Raw genomic sequence first — 23,116 nt, forward strand, 5'->3', positions numbered from 1 at the left:
AGAAGAAAGTCCCATCTTTCCAATGGAGAATAGCAAAAGAGGAAAAATAAGCCGTCCCTCAAAAGACAGTAAATATAAAAAATAAACAGAAGGTAGAAACTGGTCATAATATAACATAATGTAATTAATATAATAATAATATAATATAATCATTAAATAATTATAATAATATATAATATAATAATATAATTAAATAATAATATAATATAATTGACTGAAAAATGTTAACTATTAAATTTACCACTGGAAGGCAGAGACCCTCAGGTTGCTTTTTGGAAAAAGGCTTTACAATTTGCTGTTCACAAAAAGAACATCTAAAAGAAAGACATAAATGTTTAAACACAAAAAAATAATAATAATGCAATAAGATAAATAAGAACTAAAAGAAAGTTTGGGGCATCAACCATAATACCTTGAAAAGTGAAATTTAAGGCAAAAAAAGGTCAAAAAACAAAAAATATATACATTCTTAGTCATCAGGAAAATATGAATCAAAGCCACAATGAAATGTCCTTTCATGCATCAGAATGGCTAGTATCAAAGCCAAGAAACAACAAGGGTTGGCAGGACCTGGGGGAAAACGACCCTTCTGCTCTGGTGTGGGAATACAAACTTGTGCAGCTGCTTGGAAAACAGTATGCAGGATCCTCAAAAAAATGAGAAATAGAACTACCTTATGACCCAGGCAATCCCATTTCTGGGTATGTATCCAAAGAATACAAAAACATTAACTCAAAAAGATAGCTGCACCCCCACATTCACTTCAGCATTATTTACAAGGCTGAAACATAGAAACAAGCTAAGTGTCTACTGATAGATGAGTGAATAAAGAAAATGTGCCACAGATATACAATAGAACATTATTCCGTTATAAAAAAAGAATGGAATCTTGTCATTTGTGACAATGTGGACAGACTTCAAGGGGATTATATTAAGTGAAATAGGTCCAACCAAGAAAGAAAAATATCATATATTCTTACTTATCTGTGGAATCCAAAAATAAATAAATGAATTTAAAAAAAAAAAAAAAAAACAAGTTCATAGAAACAGAGAACACATTGATGGTTGCCCGAGCTGAGAGGTAAGGGGTGGGAGAAATGAGTGAAGTGTTTTTTTTGTTTAGTTTCAATAAATTAAAAAAAAGAAAGAATGATGTGAAAGGAACAATAGGACAACAGTACAAAATTATCACAAACACATATAGTACACAATCAGCCTCAAGCACATCAAGCAAGAACTGGCTGGACATCAGGGAGAAATAAACAAGCCAATAATTGTAGGTTTTACCAAAACCTCAGAAACTGATACATCAAAAGAACAAAAAATGAATAGAGACATGAGAGATATGAACAATGGAATTAGCAAGTGTGAGCTATTATTTACATGTAGGATTCTAAATCTGCCCCCTCAACATCCTCCCTCCGAAAAAAAACAAGCAGGGGACACATGTTTTTCTCAAGCACCCCTAGAGAATTAACCACATAGGCCACGTATCACACTGTAAAGCAAGCTTGGGATCCTCACAAAATGCTGGTGGGAAGTTGCCTAGTGCAGCCACTCAGGGAGCAGGTCCTCAGTATTCAGTCACGTTAAGTCTACACACCCTCTGTGACCTAGAAATTCCCCTCCCCTAGCAGATACGGTCATCAGGAGAAGTGTTGCCTGCTTCCACAGCGGCCGTCAGGACGGCTACACCTGCCCGCATTCACCATGGTGGAAGAGCCAAAGAAGGCGAAGGCAAAGTGGAGCCCCCGCAGCAGACCCGCGCCCAGGACCACAGAGCAATGTCAAAAAATCTTAATTAAAAACCTAGTGCCGGGCAGCCCTGGTGGGGCAGCGGTTTAGCACCGCTTGCATCCCGGGGTGTGATCCTTAGAGACCTGGGATCGAGTCCCATGTCGGGTTCCCTGCATGGAGCCTGCTTCTCCCTCTGCCTGTGTCTCTGCCTCTCTCTCTGTGTATCTCATGAATAAATAAATAAAATTTTTAAAAATAATTAAATAAAAACCTAGTGCTGAGCTAAAAACACAAATGTGACATTTATGATCAGTATCACGTACATTAATCAAAAAAGCAGGCACGTCAAACAACAATACACAGTTTGCAAGCCCTCAAACAAAAAGAGAAAAGACCGTGGAGTATAAAAACGAAAAGACATGCTCCCTTCTGTAGGTTCAAGGCAGGCAGCCTTCCTGGGCCCGTGCAGATCGCGGGCAAGGACTACGCCGCAAGGGTGACTCAGCTCGGCCAGAAGAAAATCTTAACAAAGCGGGGCTTAGAGGGCACTCTGCTCGGCCCCTCGAGCCTCGGGCTGGCGGCGTCCCACTGGCCCCAGGACTCAGGCCGGGTCAATCTGCAAAGCCCTCCAGTGTCCATTCTGCCTGCACCCACATTTGGAAGCATTCCGGCCACACTTTTTTTTTTTTTTTTAGATTCTATTCATTTATTCATGAGAGACACAGAGAGAGAGAAAGAGGCAGAGACACAGGCAGAGGGAGAAGCAGGCCCCATGCAGGGAGCCCGACGCCGGACTCGATCCTGTGACTCCAGGATCACACCCCAGGCGGAAGGCAGCGCTTAAACTGCTGAGCCACCCCGGCTGCCCCTGGCCACACTTTTAAGTGCATATTTTTATATATTAGATGTAATTTGCATATATTAACATAACTCTGTGCTTTGCCTCCAAATTAGATGACCATCATAATCCTGAGAGTAACAACAGTAGTGTTGTATATAACGTTATATATTTCTGCTTTTCGAATGTTTTAGAATCTCAGATAAAATGTGGAGGGAAAGGGAAATTTTGTGGTTGTCGAGAATGACAGCAGTGGCATGGAGACTGTCAGCTGAGTTCACAAAGAGTGGGGACCTCAGGGATAATAAATTGGAGCTCACATAACCTCCCATGCTCATCAAACCTCATGGCTGAGTCAATCAGGTTAGGTGTGGAGAGGCCTGAGCTCTGAAATCAGACAGCCCCGGTTTTGAATCCAGCCCTTCTCTGTTCCTTACTGGCTGGGGGTGAATCTCTTACCTGCAGCGTATCACCTACAAAATGAGGATGACGTCCCCCCCACCCCAAGAGCAGTGTTGATATAGCGCTAAATACGGATCCCTGGAATGTGACTAGTCCACGCCAGGGTCCATCACTGTGCGGTGCTGGCGGGAGGGGAGCTCACAGTCTTACCCCTACTTCCCAGGCGGTCCCAGTGACCAGAAATGCCCAGAAGGGCCGAGACATGATATGATAGGTGTTCTTTAAAATGTGGGTGCTCAGGGGTGCCTGGGTGGCTCAGTCAGTTAAGTGTCTGCCTTCAGCTAAGGTCATGACCCCAGGGTCCTAGGATGGAGTGCTGCCTTGGGCTCCTTGTTCAGTGGGGAGCCTGCTTCTCCCTCTGGCTGCCACTGCCCCTGCTTGTGCTTTCTCTTTCTCTTTCTCCCTCTGACAAATAAATAAAATCTCTTAATAAAATAAAATAAATAAAATAAAATAAAATAAAATAAAATAAAATAAAATAAAATAAAATAAAATAAAATAAAATAAAATAAAATACGGAGGTTCAGGCCAGAGGGGCCAGATCAGAATCTCCTCTTAGCTTTAAAATGCTAAGGAAAGGACTGGCTGGACACTGGTCATAGCTCAGGTGTGACCCAAGTGGGGGTGCACCAAGGCATCCCTTCAATTCACCATTTGGACTGTCCTCTTTCCTTCCTCTCCTACCTCACATATTTTAGAAAACTTTCTCAAAATGAACTCCCCAGAGGCCCCTTGTTTCCTTAATCCCTTAAGGTCACCACTATGGAGCATACCACACAGCTGTTCTCTGCTTCAATTATGTGGGTCTTTTCTCCAATTAAATTGTAAGTCCTAGGAGGACAGTGGTTGTAGTATACACACCCACACAGATAACACATACACACACACACACACACACACATGCTATCCCAGGAGTACGTTACATACATGCACAATGCACACACACACAGATGTACCCACCTGTGTAGACACACAAACGTGTGCAGACAGAAACCACAGATACTTATGTACCTGCATATATCAGTACATCTACACACACACACACACACACACACACACACACAGTTGTTTTTGTTTTTGTGTCTCTTCCGAGAACTAGCCATGATGGGCACCTAGTGGCCCTGGGGAAATAATTGGTTGGGGAATGGAAACACCTCCTATCTCCACTCAGTCTCCCTCTACGGAGCCCGTTTGCTCACACTGGCTGGATCTTGAGATCTGTTTCATGTCTCCATCCACCCGCACGTGATGGATACACAGAATCTCAGGCAGGCCAGCTGCTTGAATCTTGCCTCCCAAACCTCCCAACATATACTCCCTGAATAGTCTTTAGGGAGGACACTCTTCAGAACAGACCCATCATCCAGCCCTAGGCATATCATCTGATGGGTAGTAATGTCAAGCCTCTACAAAGGTCCTTTGCCACCATCCTTTCCTTAGAGAGCCTCCAGGGTTTGGATCCAGACCATGTAATGGTCTTGGGTGGGGGAGGTGGATGGTGGACCAGTAGCCCTCAAACTTGAACACACATCAGAATCACCTACAGCATTTGGGAAATAGAGTGCGAGGCCTGACCCCCAGATTCTGATTCAGCAGGTCTGAGGCAGGGAGGGCCTGGGAATTTGCATTTCTAACAAGTTCCAGTGTAACGCTGTTGGACCAAGGACTGTGCTTTGAAAATCACCGGTGTAGACTTAGAAATGGTGCTGCCTCCGTCATCCCTTCCCCTTGCTCTGCCGGTTGTAATGCTCTGGTTTGCAAACTTTCATGCATATAAGAATCACCAACTGTTCTTATGAAAACACAGATCCTTGGTCCTCAGCCCCAAAGATTTTGATTTAGTAGATTTGAGTGGAACCAGGAATCTGAACTTCTAGAAAACTCTCAGATCATACGGATGCAGCTGGGTCAAGGTCCAGACTTTGAGATCATTGCACAGTGGTGCTCAGTCTGGACTGGATTCAAATCACCTGACCCTGGACCACACTGGTCAGCAGGGGCCTGGGGACAGGTAGTTTTAAAGTTCCCAGAGGGATTCTACTGTGCAGCCAGGGTCTCCAATCAGGGCCACTTCTAGAGGCTGTTGAGCCCCCCGCCATCCTAGAGTCCCCAGTGGGTTTTGATAAGTAGGCTTGCCGTGGGTGCAGCGAGAAGCACTGCAAGGTGCCTGGACGCGGAAGAGGTATGCACAGGAGGCACAGAGAATCCTCAGAAGTGATGCTTGCCTCTTCCTCCACGTTGTTGGGTCCTGGCCCTGCACCCCAAAGGAGACTAGATTTAAAAAAAAAAAATGAAACCACTAAACAGGAAACATCTGGCCCAGGAGGCTGAGCAGACAAGCAAGGTTTTGCATTGGCCCCGGAAACCTGCCAGGCACGCAGCCTGGGCCCTAGAAAGGAAGCCACTGGAGCAGCTGGGTGGTCAGCGGCGCCCCCGGCTCACGCTGCTGCTCTCAGGCAGGGGTCTCCCCGGCCCTGCGGCGCGGGCAGCGCTGGCCTTCGTGAGCGGCACGGTGAGAAGCGGCAGGTGTGCTGTGTGAGCAGGTACGGAGCGGGCCAGGGCTCCCCCAGTCCCCAACCCGGGGAAGGAAGTGGAAGTGGAAGTGGAAGGGGCCAGGAGCAGTCGGTGCTGCCGCAGGTAGACAGACAGGTGGGCAGGCGAGCCCTGCGTGCGGGAAGCCCAGGCCAGGTAGATGTTCGAGGTAAGATACAGAGACAGAAGAGCAGAACACAGGGAAACGTGGGGAAGCAGGTGGCGGGAGGCCAGGCAGTCCCATAACAGGAAGGGGCCAGGGACGGGCGGTGTCGCTTCTGGCATGAGGCTCCTCCCCTCCGTGAACGGCCAGGGCCAGGGGCCAGTTGTCACTCTTCTCCCCAGCTCTGGCTTCTGGAGGAGTCTGTCTGAATCAGGAGGCCCCACCAGAATGTTCCAGAGAGCATCACCTCTAGTGTGGCCTGAGCTGATGTGGGGAGCAGGGTCGTGGGGGTCGAGGGGAGCAGATCAGGGGGCCAGGCCGACACTACCAGAATCTTGGGGGGTGGGCACTGGCAGGAGTAGCCATCAGTGCTCCCCGAGGGTGAGGCCAAGGAGGGGCGCCCTGCAGCAGAACGTGGAGAGGGGCGCTCGTGCCAGGAGTGCGGGTGCCCTAGCAGATAACAAGGGTGCAGGTGCCCCGGCGCACCAGGTCCCCTAAAGGGTTATGAGGTGGGAGCCCCCTCTCCCCCGGCACCATTATGTTGTCACCCAAGGGTATCTTGTCCCCGGGGTCAGAGTTGGCCTATTTCCACGCAATTCTGGAGCTGACACATTTCCACTGTGCTCCTGGCGCACGGAGGAGCTGTGGGATCGTACTGGGCCCATCTGATTGCTGAACTGAGAGACACTGGGGTGCGGCTGGTTTCTGGCAGCGCTGGTGCAGAGCTCGGCACCCCGGAACATGGGGCCCAGGACTGAGGTGAGGACCTGGGGAGCCCAGGGCTGTGGCAGAGGGACCCAGCGGCATTCCTGGGCCCCTAGCCTCCCACTCTCCTGGGTCACCACCCTGGCCCCCTGACCCCGGCCCCCAGGACCTCAACAGGAATAGACTGATCCCCTCGCGGAGGGGGGGGGCGGGGTCTGCATGTGCAGGGGAGTGAGACACTGGCAGACACAGTCACCCCAGAGAGATACGCAGCACTGCCACCCCCACTTTCTCCTGTCCCCCAGTTCTACCCCCTTTCCTCTCCCGCCGGCCACCCCAGCCCCTGGTAGGCAAGCCATGCACGGGTTAAGGTGCTATAGGGTCTGTGCCGCCCCTGCACGCAGGGCCAGGGCCAACCTCACAAGGCCTGTGCAGTCACAGGGGCTGCACAGTCGCTTTCACACTCTTCCGTCACCCTCTCAAAACCCTTACTGATTTTTGCACTGGGCCCCGTGAATCATGTCTCGCTGGGGCCCGGAGATCTCTGTGCCACAGCGACAGCATGAAGCTCCCCCCCTGCTTTTTGTGCCCCTCCCTCACCCATGGCAGTGGAGGCAGCGATGTGACATTCTGTATACACAGAGGGAAGAGAAGGGCGCACATGCAAGGAAGGAGGCAAACGCACAGAGAGGGGGCACCTGCCATTCTGAGGCCCAGCACCCCTGGGCTCCGTGGTGCAGGGTCTGGAATGAGCCAGAAGACACCGGTGACCTGAATCTGGCAAAAATTTCTTGGTAGCCTCCATATTCTTTAGGCAAACTAATTTTTACATAAGCTGTGATGTTGACCGTCCAACTTACCGGTTTAATTTTATGTTGTCTGGTATTGCTAGTTCCGTCTGGGTGGGTCTTAGTCCCAAAACAAGGTGGCAAATTCTGAGGCCAGGGACCTCATCTCCTAATTATGTGGACACCACACAGCACATGGCTGGGCACAGGATTTCCTTGTGGCTGGATTCGGTCGTCTGGGCTCTTAGCACTGTTACCTGAAGGAAGGAGGGCGCAGGGAGGGCTTCCATGGAGAGAGGGAAACTGAGTGCTAAGGGTGAGGGCTGGGTGTCTGCAGAGTCCAAGCCCAGCCCTGTCACGTGACTCTGCCTCAGGCACTCTCTCCAACAGCCTCCGTTTCCTCACCTATGAAATGAGAATAAAGGTAGCGGTGCCTCCTAGGTCCGTCCAAATGGACTAAACTGTGCCGCCTCCTGCATTTGAACGTGCACCCAGGTCTCCTGAAGATCTTATCAGATGCCCGCTCTGTGTCAATAGGGTCCCGGGTGGGGTCTGAACTGCTGCAATTTGCAAGTCCCTGAGTGATCCCGAAGCTTCCGATCTCGACGCCCAACTCTTACTTAGGGAGACACTGTGTGCTGCCCAGTTGAGCAGCATCTGCACCGCCAGGGAAACTTGTTGGAAATGCAGATCCTCAGATGCCACCCGCACCTACTGACTCAGAGATTCCGGGGGGGTGGGCACAAGCTATCTGGGTGAACAAGCCTTCCAGATGCTTCTGGTGCAGGTGGGTTTGAGAACTACTCGGCTCAGCAGGGCGCTTTCTTTTCAATCACACGGGTACTGACTTAAGAACCTGTTAGGAGCTTAACGCCGTCCTAAGTGATGTGGTGGGAAGGAGCAAAGACCCTGGAACCCCCCTGGGGGTTCAGGTCAGGGGTGGGGGTGGGTGGGCACCAGCTACTGTGTATATAGGAATGGGGGGGGCACGGAGAGTGGAGTGCTTATGGAAAATGCATATTTCAGGTTTTCCACTACAAAGAGCTTTCTTTGTCACGCCTGCCTCCCCAAGAGGTTGATTCAGTGGAGTCTAGATCTCTCCAACAAAACGCCGGCTTTTCTGCCCCTCACTCTGTAACCCAGGGCCACACTCTGACACACAGTCCTTTAGAGCGTGACACCAGCAAACTCACCGGAAGAGAACCGGCCGCCAAGCCGTGCGTGTGCTCGGAAACACGCTCTGGGAAGGGGAAGAGGCTGCCGCGGCCCGGGCAGCCGAGCAGGACCGATCCAGGCGGCGTGGGCTGGGCCGCACGCAGCCTCAACCCCGGGCTGCCCGGGACCCTCCGCTACAGGCAGCGGCCGCTCGGGCCCGTCGGACCGGCCAAAGGGCTGCCCGCGGGCCGGAGGGGAGGAGCCGCAGCCGCAGCCCCGCGGCCCCCCGCGGCCCCCCGCGGCCCCCCGCGGCCGGAATTCCCGCCCGAACCCCCGCGGCCGCGCTCGGAGGGGCCCTCCCCGGAGCGGGGCGGGGCGTGAGCTGAGCGCAGCGCTCATTGGTGGGTGTCAGCCCGCTGGGGGCGGGCCAGACAGGCGAGGGGCCAATGGGAGCAGCCCGCCCGCCCGGGCTCGGGGGCCGAGGAAAGGGACGGAGAGGCGGCGGCCCGGAGCCCCGCGCAGCGCCCGCGGGCCCCGGGGGTGCGGCCGGCCTGACAATGGGAGGAAGCCGCGGGCTGTAAACAGAGCTGCCGCGGACGGACGCGGAGGCCGGAGGCCGGAGGCCTGTCCGGGTGCCTCGTCTTTGTGATCGTGACCCCGAGCCACGGTTTCCTGTCCCCGAGCCCGCGCTCCCCGGGCCGGCGGGGCCGCGGGGGTTGCGGCGGGTCCCGGGGCGGGGGCGCCCCGCGAGCTGGAAGGCGCGGCCCGGCTCTTCGCGGCCCCGCAGGCTGCGGACCGAGGCCCAGGGGAGCCGCCCCCGCCTTTTCTCCCGGACGCGCGTGGCAAAATCCGCTCTGTCCCGAGCACCGGCTCAGCTCCCGCAGCCAGCAGCTCTTCTTCCAGAGGGAAGACTCCATTGAAAAAAATAAAATAAAATGAAAAGGGTTTCTTTTCCTACACACTTGCTGTGATTTTCCCACGGCCTCTCGGGAGGAAAGACTTTATGGGAATTTTCCTAGAACACCTGGATCGGGATAAAATTCACTCGCCACGCAGCTCACCCGCTGGAGGGATACGTCTCCACAGAACTGGGCAAGCGTCTCCACCACCATCGATCTTAGAACGTTTTCATTGTCCCAAAAAGAAACCTTACCCGTTAGCAATCACTCTCCATTTCCTCCTAACCCCTAGGTAAACACTACTACTTCTACTTTTAATACCAATGTTAATATTGAACAGTGGGTTTTGGTTTTTGTTTTGTTTTGTTTTGTTTTTTTGAAAGTGTGGTCCATGAACCACCTGCATCAGAATCACCTGGATGGGGTTTAAAAATACAGATCACCGGGGCCCCTTCAGACCCAGTCCTCGGGAGCTCTGGAGCTGGACCCCAGAGGCCGCACACCCAGCTCTGGGGTGATTCTCATGCTCCCCAAAGTGTGAGAACTGCTGCTCGTCCTTGGATTGAAGGACAGAGCCAAGCTGTCCGTGGAGACATGGGGGACAGAGGCTGACAGGTGCCCAGGACCAAGACGGCTCTCCCTGTCCCTTCCTTTCTCGTCCTCATTTTCACTGCCCACCTCCATGCCCTGCAACATGTAGACACATCCAGGGAATGTGGTCACAGAACTGAAGCTCCCCCATGTGCTCCTTGGCCTGTGCTACCTCCAGATTGTCACCAGAGAGCGCCAGAGCACCTCCAAAGCCAAGCCGTCTCCCCTTCCCCAGCAGGCTCTCCATTCAGAGTGCTCTTCCAATCTCAGACCTCACACCTCACTGATCCTCTGAAGGATGTTGGGCCCCGGGAGGATGCTTTTTGCGGAAAAAGCAAAAAGCACTTATTACTTGTGAGCCCTGGAGAGTTTGTTTAATGCCTCTGGGGCAGTTCTCACCCCAACAAGGAAATATATGAACCTGTTACTTGTCCTGCTTTTAATGGTTAAAAGAGATCATCGAGGTAACGCTCCTCAATCAGCTCCTGGCTACTATTATTCCACCACAGGCAGTGATTTGCACTGCTAGGAAAGCGGGAAGCTTGAATGGTAAAATATATATAAACTTAATAGCGCCAAACAAGGAACACTCAGTTATGAAATTTTGGATCATCTCTGCCCTTTCCCCAGCCCATGTGAACACCAGAACTTGACGTTCAGTAGACTCAACCCACTTCAGAGAGACCCTGCTGAAACTCTTCTCAAAAGAATGGATTCAGGACATTTACCTCAGAATTAGGTACACTGTGATTGTGTTTTAGAAAGACTGTTATTTACTAAAACCAGTTAAGTTTTTGGAGATATGTAAGTGACCACAAACATGAATTTTATAAAATGTGCATGAAATTATTTAATTTATTATTGTTTATACTTAATTTCATTATGAACAAAGCTAAGTTTGGCCTTGACAAAACTGGTGGGCAGTGAAGATGGGAATGAGAAAGGAAGAAAGGACAGGAAGAGCGGTCTTGGTCCTTGGCACCTGTCAGCCTCTGCTCCTTGTCCCTCCAAGCAGTCCTGACATGTTCATGGGCCTTGGAGGGAACCCTTACTTCTCTAGCCTCTGTTCTCACCAACCACACATGCACGCGCACTCACTAAGCTCCTCCACATTAGGGTGGCTTCTAAACCTTATTTTACTCGATAGAGACCGTTCATACTAATCTTATCATGCTTTCCTTACCTTTCCCACCAGAAACACTCCCATTCAGTCTTCAATATCCTGTTCAAGTACCACCAGCATCTTATGTGGAGTTCTCTGATTCTTAAGGCAAAGCTAAGTGTCCTTCCTCAATAGTTCCACGGTATTCTGTGCATGCCTCAGCTCCAACATCGTTGATCTGTCTTATATAACAGGTTTGGGGTCTCCTTGCCCACAAGAAGCAGCCTTAGAATGGACCCGTCCAAGGATCTTAGGCTCTGACCCACTGCCCTCATGCCAGGCCAGAAGTCACTCCACTTCAGTCTGCAAAGCCTACCATGAGGTCAAGTGGCAGAGCTCAGACGGCCTACAACAAATCTACTCTTAACATATATCCAGAAACGTGAAAAAATCATAAGTGAACACTTCGTGAATGAATTTCCAATAAATGAACATACTCCTATGACCAAGAAACAGAATATTAACAACATCCAGAAGCCCCTCAATGATCCAGTTTAAAAATGCATTTCTAACTATTTAGACTTGTAATTTTAAAAGTAAGCTATCAAGATTCAAATATGCGAGTAATTACAAGCTTGTCAAAGACATTTTAGAAGTTACAGAAGCCAAATGCCCCCTGAGGAAGCCACTCTGTGGATCTGGAGTCACTGTGTTCCTTTTCAGAGCAACTTCCAGGCCGTCGGCTAACCTGAACCCCACAGTGGGCGCTCCTGAGCCTCGGAGCTGAGCCAGGATTAGAGGAGGCAGGCTCACCATCTAAGGGAGTGAAACCATTAGCAACGTTTGAAGAACAAGGTCACGTTGACTATAAGGATATTCCAGGTACAGGTTAATGGAAGTGAGCTAGAGAACAGCTACTGTTGGTTGCCTGCCATCTCTGTACCCGCCTGTGTTGGGGCTTCCCAGTGATACCATTGGGAGAGTTGTCCCCACTTGAAAGAAGAAGGAGCTGAAGAGAACCAATGGGACTTGTCCCAAATCTTCAAATCATCATGCCTCAAAGCCCCAGAACCAGGATTTCAATCCACCTGACTCTTGAGAACAACTTTCTAGAAGGAACAGCATAGGCAAAGCCAACTGGGGTAGGAATGAGGACCTTTCATCCCAGGCACTTCTACACTGGAGAACTGACATACCCACGTGTCATCCCACTGAGGAGTGATGAGAATTACGGATGGAGGGGTACAGTGGCACCCCATTACAGATGGAGGGCCCTGAATATAGGTAGAGGAGCTTTAGAGAAAGGACTACTGCTTGCCTGAAGCAGCTACTTTGCCCCTCTTGCCATTCTGTGTGTGATGATTAAGAGTCACGGTGGGGACCTTGGTGTGTGTGTGTGTGATCTTAATATATGTTTTTCTTCTGCATTTCTGCCAATGTCTTGATGTTTCCCGTCAGTGTGTTTGGTAGGCCTTACTGCCCTGGTATTTGCCATTAGAGGAAATGTACTGGCTCTGTTATTGATGTATCACCTTGGCCCCCAGCATCACAGAGGCGTTTGGGATGATACTGTGACCTTCTAACCTAATGTGCTTATAGGAAAAGCACAAGCCCAGCAGCCCACGAGAGGCGATGGGGCCACAAGCCTGTGTGGCTGTTCTGTGTGTGTGTGCACAGATTCCTCTTATCTCGAGAAGCCCCTGTAGCCTAGAGAGGAGTACTGGGCAGCGTGTTGCCTGCTACCCCCTTGGGTTGACCTTCCAGGCTCTGCTAGCGGAACTGTCCACCTGCCTGGATGGCTTGATGCCCTCTGCTAATGGCAGCCACGGTGTCAAAGGCACGACGTGCCCTACAGGTGGATGGCCTGGCTGGTGCCTGGCTCTACTGCTCACCAGCCCTGAACAGCCCACCTCTCCCCTCCTCTGCTTTTTTATCTTTTAAAAGGTTTTGCTGCCTGAAGAGAAGAAAAAGAATCTGCCCCCACCCTAGCAAAATATAAGCCCTCAAGGACAGAAGTCATGGCTACCAGTGTCAAGCAGAGGGTCCTGGTGCAGCAAAGTGCTGAGTAGGCTTCTGATGAATGGCTCTGCCCACCCCCCATCTTCCTCCTGCCTTCTCATGGGGCCTAATGATGCTTCTAACAGCCCCCATGGCCCCAGAATATAACAAGGCTCTCATCTTCCCCATCACTTCTGGGTGAACCCCCAAATTCTATGTCTCCAGCCCTGGACTCTTGTCCAAACCAGAGTGTTGCACCTCCCATGGCAAGCTGGGCATTTCCACCTGTCTGTCTAGACATCTCAAATTCCATGTCACGAAGTGGGCCTTAACTGCCTTTACTCTACCTCATACTGTCGTCTCAAAACCATTAGTAAGGAGTAAGAGACTTACATCAGAGTACACATATCGTAAATAGATAGCTTGGTGAATTTTCACAAACTAACACCACCACGTGACCAGCGCCCAGATCAAGACGTTGAACACCATCAGTCCCCAGAAGTCCTTGTGCCCCCTCCCAGTGCTGGTTGACTTACAGACTTCTTCCAGGTTAGCCTGTGTTTGAATTTCATATAATTGGAATTGTATGATCCATACACTCCTTTGTGCTTGGCTTCTTTTGCTCCCCATTTTGAGATGCATGCATACCATTGCCTGCGGCTGTAGGGCACTCATTCCCTCGCCGTGCAGATAAATCAGTATTTATCCACCATGCTGCTTGCTGATGAGCAATTGGGTTGTTTCCCATTTGGGGCTGTTTGGGGTCGGACTATATTGGACTTCATGGCGCGTTGTCTCTCGGTGTGATGGATGCAGGTACTTCGTCTGTGCATATTGCTGTGGGGGAGTGGCTGGGCCGTGGGGTGTGCAGAAACCCGCTCTAGCAGGTTCCGCCAGGCGGTTCTCCAAAGTGGTTATGGGGATGCGTCTCCCAGCAGCGGGTGTGAGTTCTGGTTGCTCCACTGACTCACCAACGCTTGACACCATGTTTGATTCACTCATCCTTCACCCCGTGCCTACCTGGGTCCCTTTGTCCTCCCAAATTATCTCATGTGTGCAGCCCCTTCCCCTTGGCCCAGCCCACTGCAGGCAGCGTGAACTCTGCCAACCTGCCTAGCTCTGGCCTTCGGGCTCCGAGAACCGCTCCCAGCAAATCTCCCCAAATGCTGCTTTAATTGTCACTCTGCTCTGTGCATAAACCTTCAATCGCTCCTCATCTCCTGTTCCTTTATTTTATTTTTTTTTTAATTTTTTATTTACTTATGATAGTCACACAGAGAGAGAGAGAGAGAGAGGCAGAGACATAGGCAGAGGGAGAAGCAGGCTCCATGCACCAGGAGCCCGACGTGGGATTCGATCCCGGGTCTCCAGGATCACGCCCCGGGCCAAAGGCAGGCACTAAACCGCTGCGCCACCCAGGGATCCCTCTCCTGTTCCTTTAGAGCCACATCTGTTCATCTGTCTGGCCTTGGACACTGTCTGCAAACCTAGTCAACGATCAAGCCAGACCCCATGTCTCCCTTAGGCCCCGATGTTCCTTCATCCCTCCCCTGCGGTGACTTCCAATGTCCCAGACCCTCGCCCTGTAAGTCTGGGACGTCTGCTTGTCTGTCAGGGTAATTGTCTTCTTTGTTAGCCATTCTGGAAGAAACCCCGAGGCTGGACAGGGTTCGTGCTGGCAAAGCCTTAGAGAACCTGTTCCAGCACCTCTGTCTCCAGAGAAACTCCAAATTACAAAGGATTATTTTTATAAAGGATTTTTTTAAAAATCCAAATGATTTAGCAGGTGTTTTTGTGACTTTTCTTAAAGTGACAACTATCACTTCTTATTTGCTGGTAGCTTTTATTTGATCTGAAAGCAGGTGGAGCTTGGGATATGAGCTGGAAGGGGAGGTGAGGGGCTGTGGATAGAAATTCTAGGTTGGCTCTGCTTTTAAAAGCACTTCTCACTGAGAAAAACATCCTCCTCAGGGGCAGGTTCACAAGCAGCCACCACATTTAAGGAGGCTTCTGATCAATAGAAAGGTTTTGAAAGCTCTTTATCATTACAGAGAATCACAAGTAAGTGCCGGGGAGATAGGAAGCAGGCATTTTTTTTTTTTCCTGTTCTTCCCAAATTTTAAAAAGGCTAAAAATGTGTCTTGTTTGTTTATGGTTTATTATAGTTATTACTTGTATTCTTTACATGAGGGACCCCAATATACTACAGTTCATATTGCCCATATTTAGAGCTTAGAGCATGATTTTGTAACTTTAAATGGCCATAGGCATCTTTTCTTTCATAATGTAGCATGTTTCTTCCTCTGATGCTGAGTCCTTCGGAAGAGACTCAGTGCCTGCTTAGTATATCCTATCACAGGGAAGCAAATGTCAGAGTGCAGCATTAGCCCAAAATGCCTTGCACAAGCGTGCTGGAACCCTGCCTTCCTTGTGAACCTGCCTGGGGGCTGAACTGATAGACCATGACCCACAGCACGCTGTTCACAGCCCACAAAGATGCCATGTTTCTCTTAGCTCACACTCAGTTTTCTTTCTCAAAGGCTGCCTGGCTTTTCCTGCCTTCACTAAAGTGCTCGTCAGATGTCAAAGGCCTTACGAGGCCTGTATCTTCGGTAGAGCTCCCTCTGCCGACTCCAGACACCACTGATAGGATCCAAACTCTTCCAGCCCAAGACTGTGTCTGCTCACAACTTAGCACTTCATTGCACAGCATCTTGTATTATTTAAGAGAGCCCGAAAATCTGCCCATTTTTTATTAAACTTGACAGGCATCCTGTCCCTCCTTGGAAGACTGCATGATGGGCTTCCTTATAGGCTAATGATTCTTACACATCCCTTCTGTGCTAAGGAAGAAGTGCCTTTCTGTCCATAGCATGACCATTGGTCACATAGAGCCTCGCCCCGGCACTCACGTTTCCCTGTGTCTTGTTGCCGCACAGATAACAGAGCCATCTTATACTTTGTGCCACCCACTACAGCCGCGAGGACTGACCTGCATCCACAATGGGGTGCAATAGTGCGGATGAATCAATGGCAGCTAACTCAAGGCAGAGGGGCGCCTCAGAGCATGGCCTAGATAGCCTGAGAGAAGATGCTGAGGCTCAGGTCAGCAGGAAGACCGAGAACTGGAGAAGGCATGGTGACTTTACAGCCTAAGATCTGGGATGTAGAGAGGGGAGGGAGGAGTCAGTCCTACCCCACCCCCATCTCCACCCCCAATCTTTGGAGAACTCAGGCTTCCTGGGCTTAGGGTAAGGCCTGGTTGAGAGCTAGGATTGGGACCATCCCAGATCACCCACACTGACCTCTACCGTGGAGCCCTGAAGACACAGGCTTCCTTTCTACTCACCGAACTCAGGATGACTCCATGCTCCAAGGACCGGCCAGCCTGCCTGCATGCCTGAAGCTGGGCTCAATCCTCCCCAGTGTTAGGACAGTGTTAGAGGCCAGCCAGAGCCTCTGACCACAAGGCTGACCTGTAGGCTCGAGTGCTGACTGTTTGGTGCCTGTGGTCGATTGACCTGTGGATGATCAAGGGCCAACCATGCATGTTAGAGGTGGCGGGGACCTGCCCCTGGACTACACGTACCAGTCACAGTGCCGTACCCTGCTCTGAGGGCCATACTGGGGGGAAATCCACCCCTGTGTCACACCAAAGACACACGCACCTATCTCAGTACTATGCAAGAAATCACCCTAGCCCTCCAAGTTACCATAGTGACAGAGTCATTTACCCATTTATTCATCCATGGACTTGGTGAATAGCTAGTGAGGGTCCCTAGGAGCCAGACACGGAGCCCCAAACCAGGGCTATAGCAGCAAATAAGACCAGCCCCTACCCTGCCCTCAGGAAGCTTGCCGTCTGGTGGGCAAACCCCGTGAAGCATATGCTTGCACAATTATGTAATTACAAATGCTGGGCAATGTGGTGAGAGAAGAGAGAAGCACTCTAGGAGACGTGTGCCAAGGATTGCAGTCCTGGCCCACAGAGCCACCTTCCTGCAAACAATGAGTCTGAATGGGGGACAATTTAGCCGCCTCTGCCCTCAGGTAGGAGGGACAGCAAATGGAAAGGCGGGTGTCGTTGGTAAGGTGTACGTGTCTATTGCTGTAAGGTAGGCTGTAAAAAATACAGTTAAACACAGGTGGTTTGGCCTTTTAGCCACAGAACTTGTATAGCGGGGTTGGTGGGGAGAGGGGAGGATTATGGCAGGGCCCTGGGGGTCAAAAGGCCAAGAAATCCCAGATGGAGAACCAAGTGGCAAGGGCCCCCAAGGAAGATGCTCAGGGAAGATCCCTAGCCCTGGGGGGATAGGGGTTGCACCTGCAGTGTGGGGGTGCTCGTCCTGCGGGCGGGCAGGATGCTGCTGGCTGGACCCCAGGTACTGCTGCTGGGGTCCCTGGGCTGGAGGAACCTGCCCCTGTGCCTGCAAGCATCCCCCTCTCAAGCCCCGTGATCATTTGTCTTATGACCGAGGGCCGGGAGGCACTCACCAAGCCTACGTGGAGCGATGCGCCCCAGGCAGAGGGTGCGGCCTGCCAGAGTCTCAGGGGATGCTGAGGCTTCTGCAGGAGGCGGCCCTGGCGACTGGCCCAGCATGTGACAGCGCGCTCTGGGCTGCCAGCTGGAACACCACAGGGCTCACTTGGGCTCTCCATGGAGTTTCCAAGCAAGACATTGGAATTTGTAAACTGTTGCCACTCCGGGGATTTGAATCCATCCCTTTGCACCAAGTCTCAAGGACGGGGATGTTTGAGAGGGTGCTTCCAAAACGTTAACAGCACGCAAATCCCCTGGAGATCTGGTTAAAATGCAAAATCTGATTCCACAAGTCTGAGTGGGGCTTCATTTTTGAAACAAGTTCCCAGGGGTACCAAGGCTGCCAGTTTGCGGACGCCTTACAGACTTGAGGACACCAACAGGAGTGAACGCAGTGAACGCAGTTAAACCCTCCCTATTCTGAGTAAGTGCTGAGAGGGAGAGGCAGCTCCACCACCCATCAGCCACTCAGTAAGCATTCGTTGAGCCTAAGAACTGAGGCAAAGACCAGCAGAAATAAGGAAGTCAGGGGTAGAAAGTGCCTTAGATGGGAATAATGATAAAGATCACCTGTGCCTGAATGCCTATCATGTGCCTCAATCTTGTCTCATCTCTGGATTTGGCAAGGTAGGTTTTACTGATCTCCATTAATTTCGTAATGAAATTAAGGCTTGGAAAGATGAAGTCATCTTCCCCAGAGGGGGCTAGCTGGCTGGAATTTGAATCCTGTCGATCAAACTCCAAAATCCACCTGATCTCACTATGACACACATCCTTGCTTTGGTGGGTAAGGAAGCAGAACTAGATTTAGTCCAGGGGCTCTCGACCTCACTGGCGTTTAAGAATCAGCAAGACTTTTAAAAACTCCCACAGCCCAAGCCAATTACATCAGATGCTCTACTATCAGCATTTTGTAAAGCCCCCTCCCCCGGGAATTCCAGTGTGCAAGCAAGACTGGGAGTCACTGAGTGAGTCCAGCTCCCCTTCTGGTAAATTAAGGCAATTAAGTAGCTGATGGATGGAGTCCAGTCTCATCGGAACCAGTACCTCTCAGTTCTTCCTCAGGGACTCCTTCCCAGAAACCAGCTAAACACAAACCATGTAGTAGGGTGAAACAGGATAGGACAGGGTGTGGAATGGAGATGCTGCTAGGGAAAAATACATGGAAAAGAGCCGTAAGCGTCAGCCAATGCTACAGGCACTATATACATAGAAGCTGAGGGGAAGATTCGTTGGGAAAGAGAAAAACTCAGCTCACTGAAGTCCTTGAAATTAGAACATCTTAGTCATCGCTGAGTCATCTTAGCATCTGTGAGGTGATGGATAGATGAGTGTATGGATGGAACCAGGAAGATGGGGTGGGTCCCCCAGACAAGGAGATATGGAACACAAGTTGAACAGAGAAATGGGGCTCACGCTAGGGTTGAGGGTAAGGTCAATGACAGGAGAAAGGACCTCTACCTAGTATAGAGCTACCAGCACAAAAGGGAGTGGTCCACTAGGAAACCATGTGTGGGGATTTTATTTTTAGAATTGGGGTTATTTTTTAATATTAGGATGGACTGCACCAAGTGGAAAAAGTAAATGAAGCAATCCATTTGAGGCGAAGAAAAAGCCTGGAGCTCTTCTAGAGACGTAGTGCTTCTTGTCTTGCCATAATCAGGATGAAAGATTCAGGCTGCCCACAGCCCTGCAAAGAGAAATCTCAGATCCTAAACCGAGCAAAATTCTGGGTCCTCCACCTGCCCCCAAAGCTTCCTCTGGGTAACTTTTTTCTCCCTCCAAGGCTGTAATAGATATTAATGTAAAGCTAGTTTCTCCCTTTCAAATATTAGGGGTGAGAAGCCATTGAGAAATCAGTGGTCAGCCTTACATATCATCTCTGAAGTTCTGTAAGCCCCAGATTCTGCAAAACCATGAGTTAGGAGGAGCCAAAACTCTGGGTGATGTCAGGCATTAAGAATCCACATGGGGATATTGCTTTGCTCATCACTTGTCAGAGTGTTTGTTAAGTTTCTTACTGGATTTTTTTTTCCTTCACTCAACAGTGTTTAATTTATTCATCATCAATATCTTGTGTGGGTTTAATTATGACCCCACAGACCCTTGTCTTCAAAGATGACATTGCCCGAGCTGTGTCTTAGATGTTCCTCCACAAGGAGGAGGGACTTCTCTGCAAGCATCCACATGCCCCTGGCCCACTTGGTGACCTTGGCTGACACTGGGTATGGCTGGCTGGTGTCCAGTGTGTCATGCATTTGGGGGCTAGTGAGCTGACCAGCCTACTCAGGAATCAACTCTGTGACTTCACACATAGCAGCACATGCCCCATGACATAACTGAATATCAGCCCTCTGTTCAAAGATGTCCCTTGATCCAGGTGTTAGGAGAAAATAAATAATCTGAGAGGAGAAAAGACTGTAGGTAAACAAAGTGGATGAAGCAATGGAAAATCTGACCTCTTCCCATGTTTCTATATCCCCAGGACCCACAATTAACATCTCAGTTGGAAGAAGGTACCATTAGTCCCAAGAAGCAGTCATAACTTGGCTTCTTCCATTTGGAAATAAAGTCAATGGGGCATTTTTCCAACTAAGGCTTGCAAAGGTGTTGGGAATTGTCACATTTTCTTTAAAAATTAGAGTTTGTGATTAATTGTGAACCCTTCTTCCAGTTTTCTTGCCATTTTTATATCTTATTTTTTAAAACTTATTCATGAGAGACACAGCAAGAGATACAGAGACATAGGCAGAGGGAGAAGCAGGCTCCTCACAGGGATCCTGATGTAGGACTCAATCCCTAGACCTCGGATCATGACCTGAGCTGAATGAAGGAGATGCTCAACTCCAGAGCTTGAGGATGCATCATGGTCCACCTCTGCACTGATTGACCAATGGATAGTTCGTTAGTTTGTTCTCTAGGTCAGGATGCTCTGCCTTTGGCCATCAGCCTAGCCTTGGCCAATGCCAACAGCAGAGAAAGAAGAGGCAAGGAAGATAGAAGGATGGGTGAGGGCCAGGAGATTCTGAATCCTTCTCAGCTCCTGGCTGCCAGTTGCTTTAAGCAAAGGATGGTGATCTGGAGCATTTCTGATAACCACAAAACTGTGCAGCCAGCACTCAGCAAGCTTCGGTTAGGACATGTATGAGGAGCCGGAGCCAGCTGCCACCTCCCCAGCTCCAGAGGGCAGCCTCACTTAACACAGCCACCCCACCCCTTGCATTCTTGCCAGGTCTCTCCAGGATGCTTTCCAGTGAGTACCTGTGATCCCACTCAAACTGGGGTGGCTGACGTCTTTGCCAAGAGCCCCATTGGCAATGGTGGTGCCAGGCCATCCCACATTCTTTTCCCAGCTCAATTATTAAATAAAGCTCAACTCCCTAAGCTTGGAGCCAATATCATACTATCTTTAATGGCACAGAAACAATGGAATGAGTTTTAAATTACTCTCAAGAAGGAAACAGGGCCATGCCACTCTCCAACTTTAATTTTCCCCAACACTTCAATCCCTTCTTCAGTCTACTCAGAAGAGATTGAAAAGATTCTCCCCCCGCATCCCCTTCCCAATTGTCTCTCAATGGGAATTTTTTTTAATCCTGAAGAAACAAAACACCAGCAGGACCATTGCTAGCCAATATGGCTCCTTAGTGCAAAGACAGCCAGACTCCCCTTTCCTCAAGAGATTTTAGTGCCACCTGCAAGAGTTTCATTGCAATAAATACTAGGATGTTAATGGTACCCTTTAGACAAAGTGCATTTGTGCAGGGCACAACCTGCACATCTTTAACACTGGCTGTGGAGACCAGAGACCTACGTGATGGAACCCAACCTGGCATGAGTTTACATTAGAAACCAGAAAAAAGTGGGGATGCCTGGGTGGCTCAGTTGGTTAAGCAGCCGACTCTTGGTTTTGGCTCAGGTCATGATCTCAGGCTCATGAGCTCGACCCCCAACCCCCACCAGGCTCCACTGAATACAGAATCTGGCTCAGATTCTCTCTCCTTCTCCTGTTGCCCCTCCCCCTGCTTGCACTGTCTCTTTTCTCCCTCTCTCTCTCTCTGAAATAAATAAATCTTAAAAAAAAAAAAAAAAAAAAAGCTGGAAAGAAGGTGCTGCATGGAAAGAAGACAGCTGAGAAAAGTCATAGGTTAGGACAGAGATTCTCTAACCCTTCTGCTGTGTGCAGGAGGGACAGCCAGCTATTCAGTGGAACTGAATAATTGCATGACTGCACTCGAGGGCTAGAAATGCAGGCGCCTCACTGCCTCCTGCCACCTTCCACCCCCGAGCTCCCCTGGCAAGGGCAAGCGGGGAAGCTTTGAGAGAGACGCTGCACTGTGGGCCAGTTTGCCTCTTGGCTCTTCATCTAGGGAAGGCCTCTCATAAAGGGGGCCCCCAAGAGGGGCACGGGGCCAGTTGGGAGATCAGGCACCCATCTGATGCCTTTTGTCTGACTGTTTACCAAATGGAAACGAAGACGTTGTGGGCTCAGGACACACTGCAGAGGAACACTGTGTCCTGGACTTGCTATCCTGGCCTCTCTCTCTCTCTCTCTCTCTCTCTCTCTCTCTCTCGGGAGGGGGGGGGGCGCAGCTAGGAAGAAAAGAATGAGAATGAGCTTCTTCCCCATTCTCTTTTCCATTTAGAAACCCCCTGCTTGGGATGCAGAAGACACTCACGGGGTCCTCACCTGCACACTTCTCGAGTGTGGGCACTAGCTAACGCTGGTGCTGCAAGCTACGTGTAAAGCCAAGCTACCCGTATGTCGTGAATAATGACAACGATCAGATCCTGAGCTCATCCTCTAGTATCTCCAGGCCCAAGTAGGATGATGCAGCATAAAATATTTTAAAATAAAATCCAATACCAGAGGGGATGCCCAGGGGGCTCAGTGGTTGAGCGTCTGCCTTTGGCTCAGGGTGTGATCCCCAGGTCCTGGGATCAAGTCCCACATCGGGCTCCCCGAAAGGGAGCCTGCTTCTCCCCTGCCTTTGTCTCTGCCTCTTTCGTTCTGTGTCTCTCATGAATAAGTAAATAAAATCTTAAAAAAAATAAATAAATAAAAAGCCAATACCAGAGTTGTTGCAGGGCCAGGGGGGTAGGGCAGCCTGTCCAGTGAGGAGCAGGGACATAAATGGCTGTAAGCTCCCCAGAGTGCAGCCTACATAATGGCCTGCTGGGAAAGCCAAATAGAGGAGGAACGAAAGCCCAGTGTGAGTGTGTGGGCAGAGCACATAGGGAGGGGGCAGAGAACTTTCTAGGGGCAGAAATTCTAGGAGAAGCACAGAGGAGGGAAAGCTCTGCATAGGTTGCATCATGATAGAACCAGACTGAAGGCTGGCTGATGAGTTCAGAGAGCCAGCAGAAGAGAGGGGACACAGCAGGGGAGGCGCCGGGGGACCTCAGGGGAGGTGGGTACGGAACCAGTGTCAGGGCTTAAACACTCCGCAAAAGGCCGTAAGTGATAGCAAGGGCTGCCTGAGAAAGAACTGAGAGGAAGTCACTGAATCATCAGCAAGGGTTTAAAAACACCTATGAACTCATGTATGCACCCACGGGGCGCCCCACTGTCCCTCTGCTCTCCGGCTCAGGGAGTCCTTAGAGAG

At 50.3% G+C, this 23,116-nt stretch overlaps 1 protein-coding gene and 1 long non-coding RNA gene across 4 annotated transcripts in view; one reads left to right on the top strand and one right to left on the bottom strand.

Moving 5' to 3' along the window:
* Nucleotides 1–8,661, bottom strand: part of LOC140635215 (uncharacterized) — a 29,522-nt gene extending 20,861 nt beyond the window's left edge. For 2 of the 3 annotated variants that reach the window (XR_012032583.1, XR_012032584.1), the window contains exons 1-2: nt 8,419–8,661; nt 7,298–7,630 (exon numbers count right to left, since the gene is read on the bottom strand). This is a non-coding gene — a long non-coding RNA (uncharacterized lncRNA). The remainder of the gene's footprint in view (nt 1–7,297; nt 7,631–8,418) is intronic. The other variant, XR_012032585.1, reaches the window with a different exon arrangement.
* LOC140635210 (urea transporter 1) overlaps nt 5,433–23,116 on the top strand; it is a 49,265-nt gene continuing 31,581 nt past the window's right edge. Inside the window, exon 1 of the mRNA XM_072829448.1 lies at nt 5,433–5,580. The gene's annotated coding sequence lies outside the window, so the exon portion shown is untranslated. The remainder of the gene's footprint in view (nt 5,581–23,116) is intronic.

The sequence above is a fragment of the Canis lupus genome, chromosome 6, assembly GCF_048164855.1.
Source record: "Canis lupus baileyi chromosome 6, mCanLup2.hap1, whole genome shotgun sequence".
Lineage (NCBI taxonomy): Eukaryota > Metazoa > Chordata > Mammalia > Carnivora > Canidae > Canis > Canis lupus.